Consider the following 20622-nt stretch of genomic DNA (forward strand, 5'->3'; position numbering starts at 1 on the left):
GCCTGATGTTCTAGTGGCGACCTGGTTGTCAGTACCTTAATCTAAATCAATTTTTAATCCATGCCATTGTCCTATCACATGTCTAAAATAAGATGACTGTACGATCTACTACATCTTTGTTGTTTCCGCTGAGGAACATATCATGATCATGACAAGAAGGATTCTGAAACAGTAGCTTAGCAAGGATGGGGTAGCCCTGGTGCACGCCAAGAGAATGGCCACTTTGTTTGTTGTTGGAATATTGAAATTCAACAATTATCAGGGTTCAATAGGCCCCTCTGAGATCTGGCCCCAGTGATCTACACGTGCTGCACCAATGTTAGCTAGGCCCATGTTCCAGAATAACTTGGGTCATACTGATCTACTCAAACAAGCAAGCCACTTTCATAGGCATATCCAAAATCTCTTTTACAAAATCTTTAGGTGAATATTTGTTCACATGGGTAATATTTTTCCCACTTGCCCTACATTCCACCCCATTCCCACACTGGAAGCGTACCTCCTCATTCCTTTGACTTGAGTACATTTGAAAGCCTTCCTGTGCTATGAAACAGCATGCAAATTGTGGGTGATTTCCCACAACCCTACATGTTTGTTAGTGTTTACCAACCTTTAGAGCTGGACGAAATAAGGGCAGCCAAAAATCCACCTCTACATCTAAATTTATGACTGTCGCAATTGCACAATACAGACAGAATGCCTGTGATAGAGAATTTCATTCATTTCTTTGGACCAGGATCAGGAATGTTCCTACCTAAAGTGAATGTTTTACACACCTAAGTTGAACATGAGCAACCAAATTCATTTTTAAATTGGGCCAGAGTGTTGTGAATCATGGGAGCATTGAGAGCATTTGGATGGCACAGAGGAATGTACAGCAGAGCATATTTTGTGCAATGGGGCACACTAACCTGTTCAGTACAGGAAGCATGTTGATGTGAGACACTGTTGTGAGGTTATTTTAGCTTCATTTATAGGCACAATATTTCAGCCATGGGCCTGCAGCTTGTGCCCTTTAGCCTAGAAACAATTAATTTAATTATTTTAGCAAAAGCCTCATTTTGTGGTGATGATTTTTATTCCTTCATCTACTGCTCTTTTAGACTAGAAACTGTTTTAATTTCTTAGCACGCCATCTTCACTCTCTGCTTGCTCAAGGCTGTACATGATAATGTTGTCGGGAACAAAGTAGAACATCATATTCCCTGTCATTTAATGGAAACACACATGTTTTTACATTTGGGAAGTTTTCTTAGAACATCAGATGTTTTATTATAAAACACCTCTCTGCCCCCTATCCGTTAGAGGGAAATTCCAGCCAGAAGTTGCCACTGCATGCTGTTCAATTCATTGCAGCTGTCTGCTGAGACTAAACATCTTTTCCATCTACATGGTAGAAGACTCTCTGTAGACTAACAGTTCTCTTCACTACTGCCATATTCAGGTATGGGAGATATTGTCTTCCCCGGGTCCTGAAGGGCAGATTAGGGCTGACACTGCTGTGCTCTGGTAAAGAACCTTAGTGGTGTAGGAAGTGATTCTGGCACTTTGCATTGCAACACTATGGTGGGACTTTTCTTTTGTTCACTTACTTTGTAACTGTACTGCTGTTATCATGTTTCATCATCCTTATTATTGCAGTACATGCCTTTTTATCTAGGATGCAATTGATTCAATAAAATTAATTGAACCATTTCCTGCTTCTGTTTGTCTTTACATATGTGAGATGAAGTTCCACCACGATTTCATTGAGAAATCAAAATGTCATGCGCCCAGCTGCCACAAGTCACTCTTGGGTACTGGTAAGGTACTGCTAGCTGCCCAAAAGGGTTAGGCTGACAGTTGACACATGGTGTAGAATCAAAATCAGTTCCCCAAAATACAGTAGTGCTGCCGCTTAAATCCAGCAGTCTCATTGTTATAATGAGAGCGAACACAACACCTTCAGCCTGTCCTGGAGTTTTGCTAGTACGGTTTTATCTACTAGGACTTTAGGCCCATACTCCTACACAAAGGCAAAACTATGCACTCTGGAGTGCAAATTTATGTTGGTTAAAAGGTCAGACCTGTCTTCAAGGGTGTTGGAGCAGATATGCTAATATGAGAATATTCTAATAATTTGCGTGTGCAGACTAATGAGAAATAAAATGACAAACAAAACTAAACATTGAAAATAAAGTGTAAGGAGTAAAATGTGCCCATGGGGAGTGGTCACCATGTAGGTTAACGTACTAAAATAATGTGAAAATATAAGAATTATGTATTAATATGTCATAATTAATTATATAATCTATGTCTTATGATACTTCGTATCCTTAACTTAGCCGAACTAGAGGCCTGGTTGGCGCTGGGCCTTGCCTGCTTAAACGTGGAGACGCGGTGAGCTGCCGAGGACTGGAACTGGAGAAAGGACCTTGAACTGCACAGCGTTCAGATGAGCTCTGCTAGAATTTTCTGCAATGCACCAGCAGACAGGAGACGATCAGAACAAATTGATACAATTATGTGTAGAGTAGGCTAAATGTACTTTCCCAGGACTTGAACAATAGAGGCATTGACTAAAATACTGTGGGCAACAATTTTGTTACCTGAAGAGCCGGATGATGTTCTCATCGACAGAAGGACCAATCATGTTAATGGAACTTGATGCTTGAACCGACGCAAACAAGTGGTAAACAAAAACTGTAGATTAGAATCATAACCCCAGATAAGGTTGACCAATTAGCAATTTGTGGGAAGGACTGAGAGACCCTAATAAAAAGTCGTGACAAGGGAAAAGAGAGCGGAGAGGCAAAAGTTGATGACGTCAGGAGAAGCTGTCCGAAGTGCTGAAAATTGGGCTTGCTCTCTGTGAGCCCACGTCTTGCTGATGACTGATGACCTGGAGACGAAGACTGACTCGTTGCTGATCTATCTTGGATAGGTAGCTATAAAATGCTGACTGACTAATGTGTGCTTTCCTTCTAGGTACCAACTGCACTGCTTAAAATGTTTTTCTCTCTTAGATAGATTTTTCCAAATTAATGATTTTTGGCTAAATTGTTTTCGCATGAAGACCTACATGCTAATGCTCATTCGAGATAGGTAGGCTGACAAGGGTGACTTAATGGAGACGATAGACTGACTGACTTGCATTGCTGAATTATTCAATGCTGAAAGATTCGCTGACTTAGGTTGATGCTTGTTTTTGCTTATCAATAAATCTTGGTGAATAGTTGCTCATGATGCTAATAAAGTTTGATTGATCATTGATGTTCGAAATAAAAGTTTTGACTAGAATTGTAATTAATAGGGAATAAAATCGATTAACTTTTATTTAGAGTGATGGTATTTTTCTTATTAGAAGAGGTTTTACATGGTGTTACATGTTGGTTATGAGATTTATTGATGTTCCATTGGTTACCGCTAAACCAGGATACTCTATGCGATCCAAAAGATTAATCGACCTATACGCGTCCCCTAGTAAGTTTACTTACTAAGGACAAGGCGTACAACAAGGGTCACAGGTGACATAGGCAACGTGACAGCTATGCACTTCCATGGGTGAGCGGGAAAAAAAAGGGAAAAATATTACATGTATTTGTGGTACTGGGAATTTGTTCTGTTTTGCTTTTGCTGCTTTCTGCCTCCTCAATGTCTTACCTTGACCAAATAAAGAGTGCTTTAGGTAGAAATTTCAGTGCATGACTTTTATGGGTTTCTTAGTTTCAATATGTGATGAGGAAAGATGCAAGTGCTCATGTGATCAGTATACAGTGATCACATATTCCTTAGTTTGGGTCACATGGACAAAGTGTTCTTATGTACGCAAATGGGCCAATTTGCAGGCTTTTTGAACTGTACTAAGCCCATTCGTGATTCAGTAACTTATTACCAAATCGCAAATTGGTTTTACGAAGTGGTATTAGGAAGGGGCATGTTTAAGGCTTCCTTAATACTGAATCGCAGTGGTATGTATGAATGTTTTGCAACCAAAATGTGGTCGCAAAACATTTGCAATTTATCACCTACTTCAAGTAGATGGTAATCCATTCAAAGATGGGAAGTGGTCCCCATGGTCCCACGGACCACTGCCTACGCTTACAAAAATAAAAATAAAACTTTTAATTTTTCTTTTGAAACACATCTCTTTTTCCTTCAAGGAAAACAGGCTGCATTTAAAACAAAAATGTTGCTTTATTGGAAAGCAATCACAGACATGGTTGTCTGCTGACCCCTGACCTGTGACTTTAGTGATTCCCCATGGGTCGCAAACCAATACCTACCTCATTAATATTCGTGAAGTAGGTCTATCTGCGACACACTGGGAATCGCAAAATGTATAAAACACACATTTGTACATGGGTCTTTGTGATTACCAAACAGAAAATCAAAAAAATGTGCTATTTAGTAATCGTAAACAATCACCTTGGTGCATGTGACCCACACTCACATATCAGTGAAGTGTCCTTGACTTGGCTTGAGCTCTCATACAGTCCCAATGCAGTTTGCACTCTAGATAGTTGGTACACTGACAAGAAAAAAAAACTGTTGGTAATTGAAACCCTATGTTGTGCCGTTATACCAAATACATTTTTAAAAATGTATTTTCTTGCCCAAACGAACGAAGATTGATAACTTTCTCCCAAGTCAATCTGCAGGAGGCAAAAGGTGCACGGCATCACATGCAATGTAAAGGGTGGGCGCCTGTGTACTTGAAATCTGTAATAAAGATGTCGAATTATGTCTCAGGATTATGTCAGAACCACAGTCGCTTTAGGAACGGATTATTCCTGCAGGTACCTAAAAATGAATAAAGCCTTTTAAGAGAACTAAATGCTTTTGGCAGGCACTTCAAATTGATTCAGTCATGAAATAATTGCCTCTGTGAAGGCTTTTACATGAAAGGAACGTTGTTAATGATCAAAATCATGTCCTAATTTATGTAGGAATATTCTTCCTATAAATGAGTCTAATTTCTCGCAGTTTAAGATTCATCTACATTGTTCCCTTTTCTTTTAATTGTTAAATGTGACAGTTATAAGTTTATGCATAAGCAGTGAAAGAATGCTTAAGGAAGCCTCTGACATGACATTGTAAATTGGATGGCTTCAGAATCACGTAATGTCTGACTTGCGTTGTTTGGCCTCCAAACTCATATTACACAAAAGGACTTATTAAGGGTTGCAGTCAGCCCAGGAAACTCATGATACCATTACCGATCCCCCCAAAAACAAAATTTTGGCGATTTAACAGGCACCACCTGGTATCTTTCTCTTGCAGATTTGCCGGGTGAAGTCTTCTGCAAAAACCTGGGGTGAAATTAGGGTTATTTTAGGTTTATAGTTAGTGAAACAAGCGCTGTTTGCTGCTGGGAGGAGTGTCACGGGGCAGGAGCCCTTTAAATTAAGTTTGCGCTCCCGCCGTCGCAGGAAGCGCTGTTTGCTGCCGGGAGGAGTGTCACGGGGCAGGAGCCCTTTAAATTAACTTCGCGCTCCCGCCGTCGGGGAAGCGCTGTTTGCTGCCGGGAGGAGTGTCACGGGGCAGGAGCCCTTTAAATTAACTTTGTGCTCCCGCCGCGCGGGAAGCGCTGTTTGCTGCCGGGAGGAGGGCCAAGGGCGGGCCCGTCCTTGCCCGTCATTGCCAGGAAGAGGCAGGGCAGGGCCACCCCCCTGACATCTACCCAAAGACGTGGACCAGACAGCTAACTTGTCCATGGCTGCCTGAAGGAGATCTTAAGTTCCTCTGCTCTGTGCGTAGGCAGCCCTCCCATAGAGCCCCAGGCCCCATCAAGCACGTGGAAAATTATCAATCTAAACCGGATACTCGCAGGTTTTTCTGTGTACTCAGTTGAATTTACCTCAGTTCATCATATAACTGCTTATTGAATTACGTTTCTTGGAGGGCGGAAGGAGGCGGCACCATTCTTCTTCTCCCAAGGGCAGGAGCCCAAAATTCATTACCTCTTTTGCGCCTGTCTGCGCCCGATAAGTGGTTGGGCCAGGCTATATATATACGCTTTGGGCATCTCACTGTGGTCTTGTCTTTGGGATTTGTGAACAGTAGGATCTGAGAAGCTCATTAATCACGCTATAGTGACAGAGGCTGGGTCCCATAGGCCTACACACCCCTATAAGCCGGGGGCTCACTAAAGGCCCCTGATTTAAAGAATAATGGGCCGACGACGTGGGGGTGGGTTGGAAGGAAAGCAGCACTCTAACAAAACCCTAGATGGTTTTTTGCAAAAGGCTGTTGGGGAACTTGAAAAAGAAATAGAGTTAGTGCAGCAACGCTTAGCTGCACCCCCTTCTTCAACCAACAGCCTAGCTTATGATAGCTCAGCCCCACAGCCCCCCCGCGAACAGAATTACAGTCTGTACTGACTACCCCTTTCTCCTCCTCCTCTACAATCCCCCAGGAGAATCAGGATGAAACCCCAATCGTAATTACCACCCGTGCTGCACCAATTCTGCTGGCTCAGAGTCCCTCAAATGAAGACCCCCTTACCTTAGCAGATTCTAATACCAAAGGAAAAAGGAAACGAAGGGAACCCGCTTTTAAAAACAAACGATCCAGGACTTTGAGCCCCTCTAACTTGGCTCAATCTTCTAATAAGGATACGGTATTAATCCCCTTACACAACACAAATGAGTGTCATGCTAATGAGTACACCAGGGATTTCATAAGAGATGAGCTTTCAAAACTATTTCTTCCTATTTTAACCCGCCTCCAATCAATTGAGGACAAATTGGAAAGCCTTATTAATAGCCAGCCACCAAAAATTGCTCCACCCGTAGAAATTCAATCCTATCCCCTTGCCAACAATGACCTCATCACTGCCAACAGACCCACTGGCCAAATACCCAAAATCCCTTTTTCCTCTTTAAACCAAGATTGGCCCAGCTCCGTCAAAACAGCTAGTATTTTAATGAATAAGCCCCATATGGTCTCAGTTCCCCTTTCAAAAGGAACCGCCCCATGGAATAACTCAGTAACTAATCCGGGAGATGGCAACCCCACTTGGGAGCACCCGCAAACAGAACACCAGAAGAGTGACAAGATTAGGGGTCTGCTAGATCCAAAAGTGCTCCATTTACCACCAGAATCATGTCATTATGTGCTCATTATATCGAATGTTCCTGAACTCAAACCTCATTCCACTGAATCTTTTACCGAACTTAAAAACAAGGTCATCCATTGGTTGCACGCGAATGCGGGGTTTGCTTTTTCCATGACACCCTCAATACTGATGGTGAGAAGGGTAGGGTGGGTGGGTTCCCTAGCGAAGATCGGTTCAGGGGACTGCATAGTTATCAACTTCAATTCTCCTGACCTTGTCCAACGGCTCTTTTTAAACGCTAATAGACCTTATCCTATAATTGAAAAAGCCTCTCTTTGCAGGTTACAAGTGTTTTATCCACCTCCCATGCCAGCTTGGAGTAGACAATTGCCAATGTTATACGGGGCTCCCCCGGCTATCCACACACAGTCAATCCCTGCACTTGGCCCTAGATGCCCTTCGTCATCTCTTTCTGAGACAGACTGATTAGGAGATGTCCTTTCGGAAGTGGCTCCGAGCAATGGTGAGGCTGAGGACATTCACCCTACTGCCCTCAGCATCTCTAACTCTGTTGCCCCCTCGACCTTGGCAGATCCTGTTAATCAGGGATCACCCACAAGCACCACGAGCCAAGCCAGCGAGGAATGTATTCCGTACCTGTCAATTGTTCCACACATTCTGGGGTCCACCCGTATGGCCAACCTACCAAATTTAAATATAGCTGGGGTCACATCCAGCGAGGTTTACAAGGCACATAGCGAGAAAGCTACTGGTCCTAATATACCTGAGGGAAATAGCATGGTTCCTAGCAATTCCTCCCCCTGTAGGAAATATCCTCAGAATAAAGCAGGGTCCATAAAAACAGAGGATCTCGATAAGGTACTCAGCTGGAATATAGCAGGGTTGGAAAGCAAATTACAAAGCCCAGGATGGGGCATTTCATTGATGATCACCTGATTTGCCTCTTCCAAGAAACGTGGGCATTAGAACCCAAATATAGACTAGGCTTTAAAAGCTATTGGGTTCCAGCACGCAAGTCATCTTCTGGGAGACCATCGGGAGGGCTGCTTGTGTGGATCAATACTTCTCTTAGGTGCAAGATAGAAGAAATAGATACGGGTTGCCCTGATTTGCAAGTCCTATTAATAATGATTTCTGAAGAGAGACCTTTACTTTTAATTAATATCTATAACAGGAATGTGAGCTCCCACCCTGATCCTGATGTCCTGTCCATTTTGGACAGTTTTCTTAAAAACAATCCCTCCTTCTTTGTTTTGATTGGAGGGGATTTTAATGTCACTTTCGAACCTAACCCTCTAGTCCAAGGAATATGTAAAGAAGAGGATGCCCATTGGGGCATCCCTCAGCTAGTCTCCAACAAAAGACCAAGGCTGAATAAATCTGCGCGCTTACTGGCCGACATCACACTAGCCCATGGCCTCCGAGCCTGCAACGGTCGCTCGTGCTCGGATGTAAATTTGCAAGCTACCTTTAGGCGCGGAGGGCACAGCAGTCGTATTGATTATATATTTCTTGACATCCGACTGTGGAGCCACATGTTCGATGTGAGGGTCCAAAAGCAAATTGAGAGCGATCATGACCCGTTGATCTTATCGACCAGAGTACTTTTTCCTTCGTTTAATGTGCCCTACTCTAAGATCCATGCCTCCCAGCTGGCCTTAACTAATAACAGACGCAACCTAAAATGGGAATCTGTTATTGTAGGAGGCTGGACTGGCTTGTAGTGAGTACCAAGGGGTACTTGCACCTTGCACCAGGCCCAGTTATCCCTTATTAGTGTATAGGGTGTCTAGCAGCTTAGGCTGATAGATAATGGTAGCTTAGCAGAGCAGCTTAGGCTGAACTAGGAGACGTGTGAAGCTACTACAGTACCACTTAGTGTCATATGCACAATATCATAAGAAAACACAATACACAGTTATACTAAAAATAAAGGTACTTTATTTTTATGACAATATGCCAAAGTATCTTAGAGTGTACCCTCAGCGAGAGGATAGGAAATATACACAAGATATATATACACAATAGCAAAAATATGCAGTATAGTCTTAGAAAACAGTGCAAACAATGTATAGTTACAATAGGATGCAATGGGGAAACATAAGGATAGGGGCAACACAAACCATATACTCCAAAAGTGGAATGCGAACCACGAATGGACCCCAAACCTATGTGACCTTGTAAAGGGTCGCTGGGACTATTAGAAAATAGTGAGAGTTAGAAAAATAACCCTCCCCAAGACCCTGAAAAGTGAGTGCAAAGTGCACTAAAGTTCCTCTAAGGACAAAGAAGTCGTGTTAGAGGAATAATGCAGGAAAGACACAAACCAACAATGCAACAACTGTGGATTTCCAATCTAGGGTACCTGTGGAACAAGGGGACCAAGTCCAAAAGTCACAAGCAAGTCGGAGATGGGCAGATGCCCAGGAAATGCCAGCTGCGGGTGCAAAGAAGCTTCTACTGGACAGAAGAAGCTGAGGTTTCTGTAGGAACGAAAAGGGCTAGAGACTTCTTCTTTGGTGGACGGATACCTCTCGCCGTGGAGAGTCGTGCAGAAGTATTTCCCGCCAAAAGAATGCCAACAAGCCTTGCTAGCTGCAAATCGTGCGGTTAGCGTTTGTGGACGCTGCTGAGGCCCAGGAGGGACCAGGAGGTCGCAAATTGGACCAGCAGAGAGAAGGGACGTCGAGCAAGACAAAGAGCCCTCTCTGAAGCAGGTAGCACCCGGAGAAGTGCCAGAAACAGGCACTACGAGGATGCGTGAAACGGTGCTCGCCGAAGTTGCACAAAGGAGTCCCACGTCGCCGGAGACCAACTTAGAAAGTCGTGCAATGCAGGTTAGAGTGCCGTGGACCCAGGCTTGGCTGTGCACAAAGGATTTCCGCTGGAAGTGCACAGGGGCCGGAGTAGCTGCAACGTCGCAGTTCCCAGCAATGCAGCCCAGCGAGGTCAGGCAAGGACTTACCTCCACCAAACTTGGACTGAAGAGTCACTGGACTGTGGGGGTCACTTGGACAGAGTCGCTGGATTCGAGGGACCTCGCTCGTCGTGCTGAGAGGAGACCCAAGGGACCGGTAATGCAGCTTTTTGGTGCCTGCGGTTGCAGGGGGAAGATTCCGTCGACCCACGGGAGATTTCTTCAGAGCTTCTAGTGCAGAGAGGAGGCAGGCTACCCCCACAGCATGCACAAGCAGGAAAACAGTCGAGAAGGCGGCAGGATCAGCGTTACAGAGTTGCAGTAGTCGTCTTTGCTACTATGTTGCAGGTTTGCAGGCTTCCAGCGTGGTCAGCAGTCGATTCCTTGGCAGAAGGTGAAGAGAGAGATGCAGAGGAACTCGGATGAGCTCTTGCATTCGTTATCTAAAGTTTCCCCAGAGACAGAGACCCTAAATAGCCAGAAAAGAGGGTTTGGCTACCTAGGAGAGAGGATAGGCTAGCAACACCTGAAGGAGCCTATCACAAGGAGTCTCTGACGTCACCTGGAGGCACTGGCCACTCAGAGCAGTCCAGTGTGCCAGCAGCACCTCTGTTTCCAAGATGGCAGAGGTCTGGAGCACACTGGAGGAGCTCTGGACACCTCCCAGGGGAGGTGCAGGTCAGGGGAGTGGTCACTCCCCTTTCCTTTGTCCAGTTTCGCGCCAGAGCAGCGCTAAGGGGTCCCCTGAACCGGTGTAGACTGGCTTATGCAGAATTGGGCACATCTGTGCCCAACAAAGCATTTCCAGAGGCTGGGGGAGGCTACTCCTCCCCTGCCTTCACACCATTTTCCAAAGGGAGAGGGTGTCACACCCTCTCTCAGAGGAAGTTCTTTGTTCTGCCATCCTGGGCCAGGCCTGGCTGGACCCCAGGAGGGCAGATGCCTGTCTGAGGGGTTGGCAGCAGCAGCAGCTGCAGTGAAACCCCAGGAAGGGCAGTTTGGCAGTACCAGGGTCTGTGCTACAGACCACTGGGATCATGGGATTGTGCCAACTATGCCAGGATGGCATAGAGGGGGCAATTCCATGATCATAGACATGTTACATGGCCATATTCGGAGTTACCATTGTGAAGCTACATATAGGTAGTGACCTATATGTAGTGCACGCGTGTAATGGTGTCCCCGCACTCACAAAGTTCAGGGAATTGGCTCTGAACAATGTGGGGGCACCTTGGCTAGTGCCAGGGTGCCCTCACACTAAGTAACTTTGCACCTAACCTTTACCAGGTAAAGGTTAGACATATAGGTGACTTATAAGTTACTTAAGTGCAGTGTAAAATGGCTGTGAAATAACATGGACGTTATTTCACTCAGGCTGCAGTGGCAGGCCTGTGTAAGAATTGTCAGAGCTCCCTATGGGTGGCAAAAGAAATGCTGCAGCCCATAGGGATCTCCTGGAACCCCAATACCCTGGGTACCTCAGTACCATATACTAGGGAATTATAAGGGTGTTCCAGTAAGCCAATGTAAATTGGTAAAATGGTCACTAGCCTGTTAGTGACAATTTGGAAAGAAATGAGAGAGCATAACCACTGAGGTTCTGGTTAGCAGAGCCTCAGTGAGACAGTTAGGCACTACACAGGGAACACACACATATAGGCCACAAACTTATGAGCACTGGGGTTCTGACTAGCAGGGTCCCAGTGACACATAACAAACATACTGAAAACATAGGGTTTTCACTATGAGCACTGGGCCCTGGCTAGCAGGATCCCAGTGAGACAGTGAAAACACCCTGGCATACACTCACAAAACAGGCCAAAAGTGGGGGTAACAAGGCTAGAAAGAGGCTACTTTCTCACACAACCCCCCCCCAAACGAAGGACAATAAGGCTAACCTTGGCCAGTTGAGACTTTATTGTCTAAGTGGTGATAAGTAGAGAGTAGCTCTGCAATAGACTGGTTACTCCCTTTATCATCCACTATATGGTTACTTCCCTGTGGGGATGTAAACCACCCTGTTTGAAGTTTTTTAGCTAAGCAACAATGTGAAGATGTATTTTCAGAGTTTCTATCAATATGTTTTAGTTTAGAGCAGTGGGAATTGTCCACTGAACCTATTTGTAGTGATGGAAATGCCAGACAGGGATGCTGTCTCAGAAAAGCCATAGCTGGGCAAAAACTTTGTCCATATGGCTGGAAGAGAGAACAGGGATGCTGTTTCTCTTGAGTTGGAGCAGGGCAGGGATGCTGTCCTATGAGCTCCACACTAGGGCAGGGATGCTGTCCTAAGTGTTGTGAGGCAGTGCAGGGTTTCTGCACTAAAGTTTCTCTGGGAGGGTTGGAGGGATGCTCCATGTTAACTAAAATGGTGCTCTTTTTCTCACCAATGTTAGTTATCCCACAGAGAGGTACTTCCACCTCAGGGAGTACAGTTTTGCCAACTGCTGATTCCCTTGGAACAGGTGCCACCCCAGGAGAGGTTTCTCCCACCACAGGAATGGTATCCTGAATGGTAGGGTGGTTAGGGGATACTGTGATACCCTTTTTACCTGCTGATGGAGAGGGATCCTGAGTTTTCAGGCCTTCTCTCCTTTGCTTTTTCATTTCAGTAGAAATGAGAGGGAACAATTCCTCAAGGATGCCCAGCATGGCTGCATGGGCATAAAACTCTACATCAGCCAAACCTGAGGCCTCTAGGTCATTACCTAAGAGAGAGTCTACAGGTAAGCTAGGTGATACCACCACCTGCTTAGGGCCAGTAACTCCACCCCAACTAAACTGAATTATAGCTAAGGGAAGAAACTTAGTGGAGTTATGGACATCAATAATCTTATACTGTTGTCCAATGATGTGTTGATCAGGGTGCACTAGGTTTTCAGTCACCAAAGTGATACTGGCACCTGTCTCCCTGTAGGCCAAGGCCTCAACACCATTTATTGAAACTGTCTGCCTGTACTTATCCATTGTAAGGGGACAAGCAGCCAGTGTGGCAAGGCCAATGCCACTAGGTGTGACAGAAACTGTCTTGGGAGTGACTACCCCAGTTTCTACTATGGACCCAAAAGTGAACCCAACTACACCCTTAACTTGACTGTTGCCAGCAGTCCCACCACTAGTACCACTACTGCTAGGGGCACTAGAGCTTGATGTATTAGTGGTGGTAGGCTCAGGGGGTTTACCTGGACAGGACGTATCCCCTGGCCTATGGCCTCTGTTTTTGCACACAAAGCACCAAGGCTTTTTAATGTGTGTGGGTTGAGAAGAAGAGGAAGAATTAGTTTTATCCCCACCCTCTGAAGAGTGTTTAAGATTTGAAGTGGGATCTTTGGTTTTACCCTTATCCCCATGCTTATCTTGAGATTTTTCACCATCTTTCTTCTTATTGCCATCTTTGTCACCCCCTGTATGAACTTTTCTGTTCACTCTTGTTCTGACCCATTTGTCTGCCTTCTTTCCCAATTCTTGGGTAGAGGTCAGATCAGAGTCCACCAAGTACTGGTGCAACAAATCAGACACACAATTATTAAGAATATGCTCTCTCAGGATCAAGTTATACAGGCTGTCATAATCAGTAACTTTACTGCCATGTAACCACCCCTCCAAGGCCTTCACTGAATGGTCAATGAAATCAACCCAGTCTTGTGAAGACTCCTTTTTGGTCTCTCTGAACTTTATCCTGTACTGTTCAGTGGTTAAGCCATAACCATCCAGGAGTGCATTCTTAAGAACTGTAAAATTATTGGCATCACTTTCTTTCACAGTAAGGAGTCTATCCCTACCCTTTCCACTAAATGATAGCCATAGGATAGCAGCCCACTGCCTTTGAGGGACATCCTGTACAACACAGGCCCTCTCAAGTGCAGCAAACCACTTGTTAATGTCATCCCCCTCCTTATAAGGGGGAACTATCTTGTGCAGATTCCTGGAATCATGCTCTTTTGCAGGATGACTGTGGGGAATACTGCTGCTGCCACCATGGGTTTCTAAACCCAGTTTCTGTCTCTCCTTCTCTACTTCTAAAGTCTGTCTATCCAAATCCAGCTGTTGCTTCTTGAGCTTCAGTCTGGTTTGTTCCACTCTCAATCTATTGAGCTCCCTTTCTAACAATCTGTCACCAGGGTGGGTGGGAGGGACATGCCTTGAAACAGAAGTATGGTGAGAATGGACAGAAGGAGACCTGTCCCTTACAGAAGCCACCCTAACAGCTTGGCTAACAGAAACATCACTACCAGTATGGTGAGAATAAATGCTTTTGCTATGATGTGAGACAACACTATTTATCTGGTGTGGCTCATCATCATTACCAACTATGCTAGACTGTCTAGTAATGGGCAGGCTAGGAAGTTTCTTTCCTGAATCTTTTCCTGGGGGAGTCCCTGGATCTGATTGAGAACCATTAGCTACTTTTTCTACAGATTGGGCACTTATGGCCTTATCCTGTACTCTAAGCATGTTAATTAACAGTTCTAAGGAAGGATTCTTCCCTACACTCAAACCTCTCTCTATGCAGAGATTCCTTGCTCCTTTCCAGCTAAGGTGATCATATGCAAGTTTGGACAGATCAACATTTTGGCCTGTGCCAGACATTTTTTAGAGAGAGTTAAAGTGATAGTAAAAGATAAAAAGTTTGTCAGAGCTTTTAGAAAGACAGAGAAAAAACTTTTTAAACTTTTTAGAACTTTTTAGAAAGTTAGAAGTACTTTTCAGCACTTAGAAAAGAGTGAAAAGAGGAAATGCAAAACTTTTTGGCTATGTGTATATACACTGACCTTGTTTTGTATATTTTTCTCTTATGAAAAGTACAATGACAAGAGTGGTAAGTAGTCTCAAAGCACTTATCCCACCGCTGCACAACCAATGTAGGAGGCTGGACTGGCTTGTAGTGAGTACCAAGGGGTACTTGCACCTTGCACCAGGCCCAGTTATCCCTTATTAGTGTATAGGGTGTCTAGCAGCTTAGGCTGATAGATAATGGTAGCTTAGCAGAGCAGCTTAGGCTGAACTAGGAGACGTGTGAAGCTACTACAGTACCACTTAGTGTCATATGCACAATATCATAAGAAAATACAATACACAGTTATACTAAAAATAAAGGTACTTTATTTTTATGACAATATGCCAAAGTATCTTAGAGTGTACCCTCAGCGAGAGGATAGGAAATATACACAAGATATATATACACAATAGCAAAAATATGCAGTATAGTCTTAGAAAACAGTGCAAACAATGTATAGTTACAATAGGATGCAATGGGGAAACATAGGGATAGGGGCAATACAAACCATATACTCCAAAAGTGGAATGCGAACCACGAATGGACCCCAAACCTATGTGACCTTGTAAAGGGTCGCTGGGACTATTAGACAATAGTGAGAGTTAGAAAAATAACCCTCACCAAGACCCTGAAAAGTGAGTGCAAAGTGCACTAAAGTTCCTCTAAGGACAAAGAAGTCGTGTTAGAGGAATAATGCAGGAAAGACACAAACCAACAATGCAACAACTGTGGATTTCCAATCTAGGGTACCTGTGGAACAAGGGGACCAAGTCCAAAAGTCACAAGCAAGTCGGAGATGGGCAGATGCCCAGGAAATGCCAGCTGTGGGTGCAAAGAAGCTTCTACTGGACAGAAGAAGCTGAGGTTTCTGCAGGAACGAAAAGGGCTAGAGACTTCCCCTTTAGTGGACGGATCCCTCTCGCCGTGGAGAGTTGTGCAGGAGTGTTTTACCGCCAAAAGAACGCCAACAAGCCTTGCTAGCTGCAAATCGTGCAGTTAGCGTTTTTGGACGCTGCTGAGGCCCAGGAAGGACCAGGAGGTCGCAAATTGGACCAGCAGAGAGAGGGGACGTCCAGCAAGACAAGTAGCCCTCTCTGAAGCAGGTAGCACCCAGAGAAGTGCCAGAAACAGGCACTACGAGGATGCGTGAAACAGTGCTCGCCGAAGTTGCACAAAGGAGTCCCACGTCGCCGGAGACCAACTTAGAAAGTCGTGCAATGCAGGTTAGAGTGCCGTGGACCCAGGCTTGGCTGTGCACAAAGGATTTCCGCCGGAAGAGCACAGGGGCCGGAGTAGCTGCAAAGTCGCGGTTCCCAGCAATGCAGCCCAGCGAGGTGAGGCAAGGACTTACCTCCACCAAACTTGGACTGAAGAGTCACTGGACTGTGGGGGTCACTTGGACAGAGTCGCTGGATTCGAGGGACCTCGCTCGTCGTGCTGAGAGGAGACCCAAGGGACCGGTAATGCAGCTTTTTGGTGCCTGCGGTTGCAGGGGGAAGATTCCGTCGACCCACGGGAGATTTCTTCGGAGCTTCTGGTGCAGAGAGGAGGCAGGCTACCCCCACAGCATGCACAAGCAGGAAAACAGTCGAGAAGGCGGCAGGATCAGCGTTACAGAGTTGCAGTAGTCGTCTTTGCTACTATGTTGCAGGTTTGCAGGCTTCCAGCGCGGTCAGCAGTCGATTCCTTGGCAGAAGGTGAAGAGAGAGATGCAGAGGAACTCGGCTGAGCTCTTGCATTCGTTATCTAAAGTTTCCCCAGAGACAGAGACCCTAAATAGCCAGAAAAGAGGGTTTGGCTACCTAGGAGAGAGGATAGGCTAGCAACACCTGAAGGAGACTATCACAAGGAGTCTCTGACGTCACCTGGTGGCACTGGCCACTCAGAGCAGTCCAGTGTGCCAGCAGCACCTCTGTTTCCAAGATGGCAGAGGTCTGGAGCACACTGGAGGAGCTCTGGACACCTCCCAGGGGAGGTGCAGGTCAGGGGAGTGGTCACTCCCCTTTCCTTTGTCCAGTTTCACGCCAGAGCAAGGCTAAGGGGTCCCCTGAACCGGTGTAGACTGGCTTATGCAGAATTGGGCACATCTGTGCCCAACAAAGCATTTCCAGAGGCTGGGGGAGGCTACTCCTCCCCTGCCTTCACACCATTTTCCAAAGGGAGAGGGTGTCACACCCTCTCTCAGAGGAAGTTCTTTGTTCTGCCATCCTGGGCCAGGCCTGGCTGGACCCCAGGAGGGCAGATGCCTGTCTGAGGGGTTGGCAGCAGCAGCAGCTGCAGTGAAACCCCAGGAAGGGCAGTTTGGCAGTACCAGGGTCTGTGCTACAGACCACTGGGGTCATGGGATTGTGCCAACTATGCCAGGATGGCATAGAGGGGGCAATTCCATGATCATAGACATGTTACATGGCCATATTCGGAGTTACCATTGTGAAGCTACATATAGGTAGTGACCTATATGTAGTGCACGCGTGTAATGGTGTCCCCGCACTCACAAAGTTCAGGGAATTGGCTCTGAACAATGTGGGGGCACCTTGGCTAGTGCCAGGGTGCCCTCACACTAAGTAACTTTGCACCTAACCTTTACCAGGTAAAGGTTAGACATATAGGTGACTTATAAGTTACTTAAGTGCAGTGTAAAATGGCTGTGAAATAACGTGGACGTTATTTCACTCAGGCTGCAGTGGCAGGCCTGTGTAAGAATTGTCAGAGCTCCCTATGGGTGGCAAAAGAAATGCTGCAGCCCATAGGGATCTCCTGGAACCCCAATACCCTGGGTACCTCAGTACCATATACTAGGGAATTATAAGGGTGTTCCAGTAAGCCAATGTAAATTGGTAAAATGGTCACTAGCCTAAAGAAATGAGAGAGCATAACCACTGAGATTCTGGTTAGCAGAGCCTCAGTGAGACAGTTAGGCACTACACAGGGAACACACACATATAGGCCACAAACTTATGAGCACTGGGGTCCTGACTAGCAGGGTCCCAGTGACACATAACAAACATACTGAAAACATAGGGTTTTCACTATGAGCACTGGGCCCTGGCTAGCAGGATCCCAGTGAGACAGTGAAAACACCCTGGCATACACTCACAAAACAGGCCAAAAGTGGGGGTAACAAGGCTAGAAAGAGGCTACTTTCTCACAGTTATTTCTTCCCCTAAACACCTGGCATCCATTTACAACCTGCTTGCCAACCAGATGGAGTGTATGATCCAGCTAAACGAGAATGGGGAGGGTGACAGACTCTTAGCAGCCCACACTGATTTGTTTCAATCTTTAAAGCATCTTTTTACGAAAAAGATTCTTAATAATCCTAACAAAAAGCACTGCGCTCCTTGGTTTGACAATTGTTGCAGAGAAGCACAACTATCTCTCCTGGAAGCAATAAAAGAAGGCCATGTTGGGCTGTTAAGAACAGGCAGAAAGGTTTATAAGAAGGAATGTTCCAAGGCACGCAGAAGCTGGGAAGAGGCCAGATGGGTTATTATTCTGGAGACTGCTAAATCCAATAACACATCTAGGTTCTGGAAACTAATAACTGATGACTGTAGTAATTCCCCTGCCGCACCTGGCTCCTCAATCCTCTCAGCATCATGGGTAGAGCACTTTGGGCAACTATACGAAGGGCCATCTGAAGCATCTCTGTGGGCCCCTGATGCCTCAATAAACCAAGAGACCACCCCGATCACATTCTCCCTAACCGAAACAAGAGCAGCAATAGACTCATTGAAATGGGGAAAGGCCCCTGGCCCAGATAAGATTCCAGGCGATCTATACAAATCAAGACCAGATATATGGGCACCATATCTCAACCTTATCTGCAATGCAATTGCAGCAGGAGCCCCCGCTCCACCCACTTGGAAAGGGGGCTGAAATAGTACCCATTTTAAAAAAAGGAAATCCGAATATCCCTGCCAATTATCGTCCGATTAGTCTCCTTGATAACTCCCAAAAAATCTATGCCAAACATCTTCTGCTCCATCTTGAGGAATGGATTATGGAGTCTGAAGCTCTTTCTAACCTACAAGCAGGATTCAGACCTGCAGTGAGTACAGTTGACCAAGCCCTAAGATTCAAGTCAATAAAATGGAAGAATGTTGACCTGGGGAGGGGTAATCTCTATGTGGTCTTCATAGACCTCAGAACCGCATTCGATTTGATCCCCAGGAACCTGCTGTGGTCAACATTATCAAATATGGGAGTGCCATCTGGTCTCCTGAAACTCATTGCTCAACTGCATGAAAATACTTTCGCTCAAATTAGATGTGGCCAGGGGGGCGAGTTGACTGACCCCGTAGCTATTAAAAAAGGAGTTAGACAGGGATGTGTCCTGGCACCCACTCTTTTTCTGCTATATATCAATAATTGCATCCACCACTTAGAGAACTGTACAAATGATTCACCTAAATTGGTTGGGAAAAAAATCCCGTGTCTGCTATATGCAGATGATACAATTTTGATATCAAAATCGCCAATGGGAATCCAAAACCTGATCAACCAATTCTGTGTTTTTTGTAGTGACTATGGTCTGGATATAAACATTAAGAAAACAAAACTTATGATATATAGTACCTCCAAGAAACTATCGCACGTTAGTATAGAAATGAACTCGATTCCATTGGAGAAAGTAGAAGAGTTCGACTATTTGGGTTTCAGACTATCGACCACAGGCAAATGGAAGGCAGCCATTGACAAAGGGGCTCTCATTATAAGCCAGAGAGGCGGGGCCCTTGTCCGTAGATCGAGAAAGGCTCCGAGTCCCCCCTTGAACATACTTGCGGAGATTTACAATGTCCAAATCAGAGCAGCGGCCCTTTATGGAGCGGAACTTTGGGGGTCCCACAAAAACCTCGATACTCTGCAAAGCAAGGAAAATCGTTTCCTTAGACAGATTGCCCGGTTAGGTATGGGCTCACCAATGACCCCTCTAAGGCTTGACCTAGGTTTAAACAGTATTAAAACCACAGCAGCCCAAAGGCCTCTCTCCTATTGGATTCGTTTATGGAAATCTGTTGAACTCGAACCATATAGGCTGGCTATAAGAGAGCTCATAGCCGCCCCCCAGGCACTGGAGAAAATTCCATGGCTGAAGGAGATGAAATCTGCCTGGGTCAAAATCGGTTTTCCTTGCTACTGGAAATATCCGGATCAAATCCCCGATAATGCAAGGAAACTTGTCACAAAAAGATATTGTGAGAAAGTTAATGAAGACTCCTTGCACCAAAAGGGGACGGGCAGGCTAACAATGGAATTTCTCCAATTCAAGCACGAGCCCTGGGCTGAGAACTTCTTGAACCTTCCCATGCCTCCGTACGCCCGTGCTTTATATCTCCAACTAAGATATGGTACACTGCCTATTAATGGTTTTACGGCTCACTGGTCATCTAACATCGTTTCAAATGATAGATGTATCTCTTGCCAAAATTGCAAAGAAACAATAGAGCATATACTATTTTTCTGCCCTTTGTATAAGAGTCCCAGAGGGAGGTGGATCATTCCCCTCTGCAAAAACATGTCATTACAGAATAGAGCAAACGCCACCAGAATCTGTACATATGACTCATCCTCCATGGTAGCAATTACAGTTACCAAATATTTATCGGAGGCCTGGTACATCCGGCGTAGGCTTATTGTATCAAAGGGCATGTGAGCCATCCTGACATTAGTCGACAGAAGGAGTCTCAACTGTTATTTTTTAGTAGCATCAATAGGAATTTTTAGCAGGAACTTGTTGCCCTCTATATGAACAATAGAGATTGTATAAGCTTATAGAGCCTTTTTGTTAAAGTATCCCATATCCAAATGGGAACTCTATTTGTTTTTTGGATTGACGAGGGCCAGGTCTTACGGGAAAATAACTGC

This window comes from Pleurodeles waltl, chromosome 5 (assembly GCF_031143425.1).
Source record: "Pleurodeles waltl isolate 20211129_DDA chromosome 5, aPleWal1.hap1.20221129, whole genome shotgun sequence".
NCBI lineage: Eukaryota > Metazoa > Chordata > Amphibia > Caudata > Salamandridae > Pleurodeles > Pleurodeles waltl.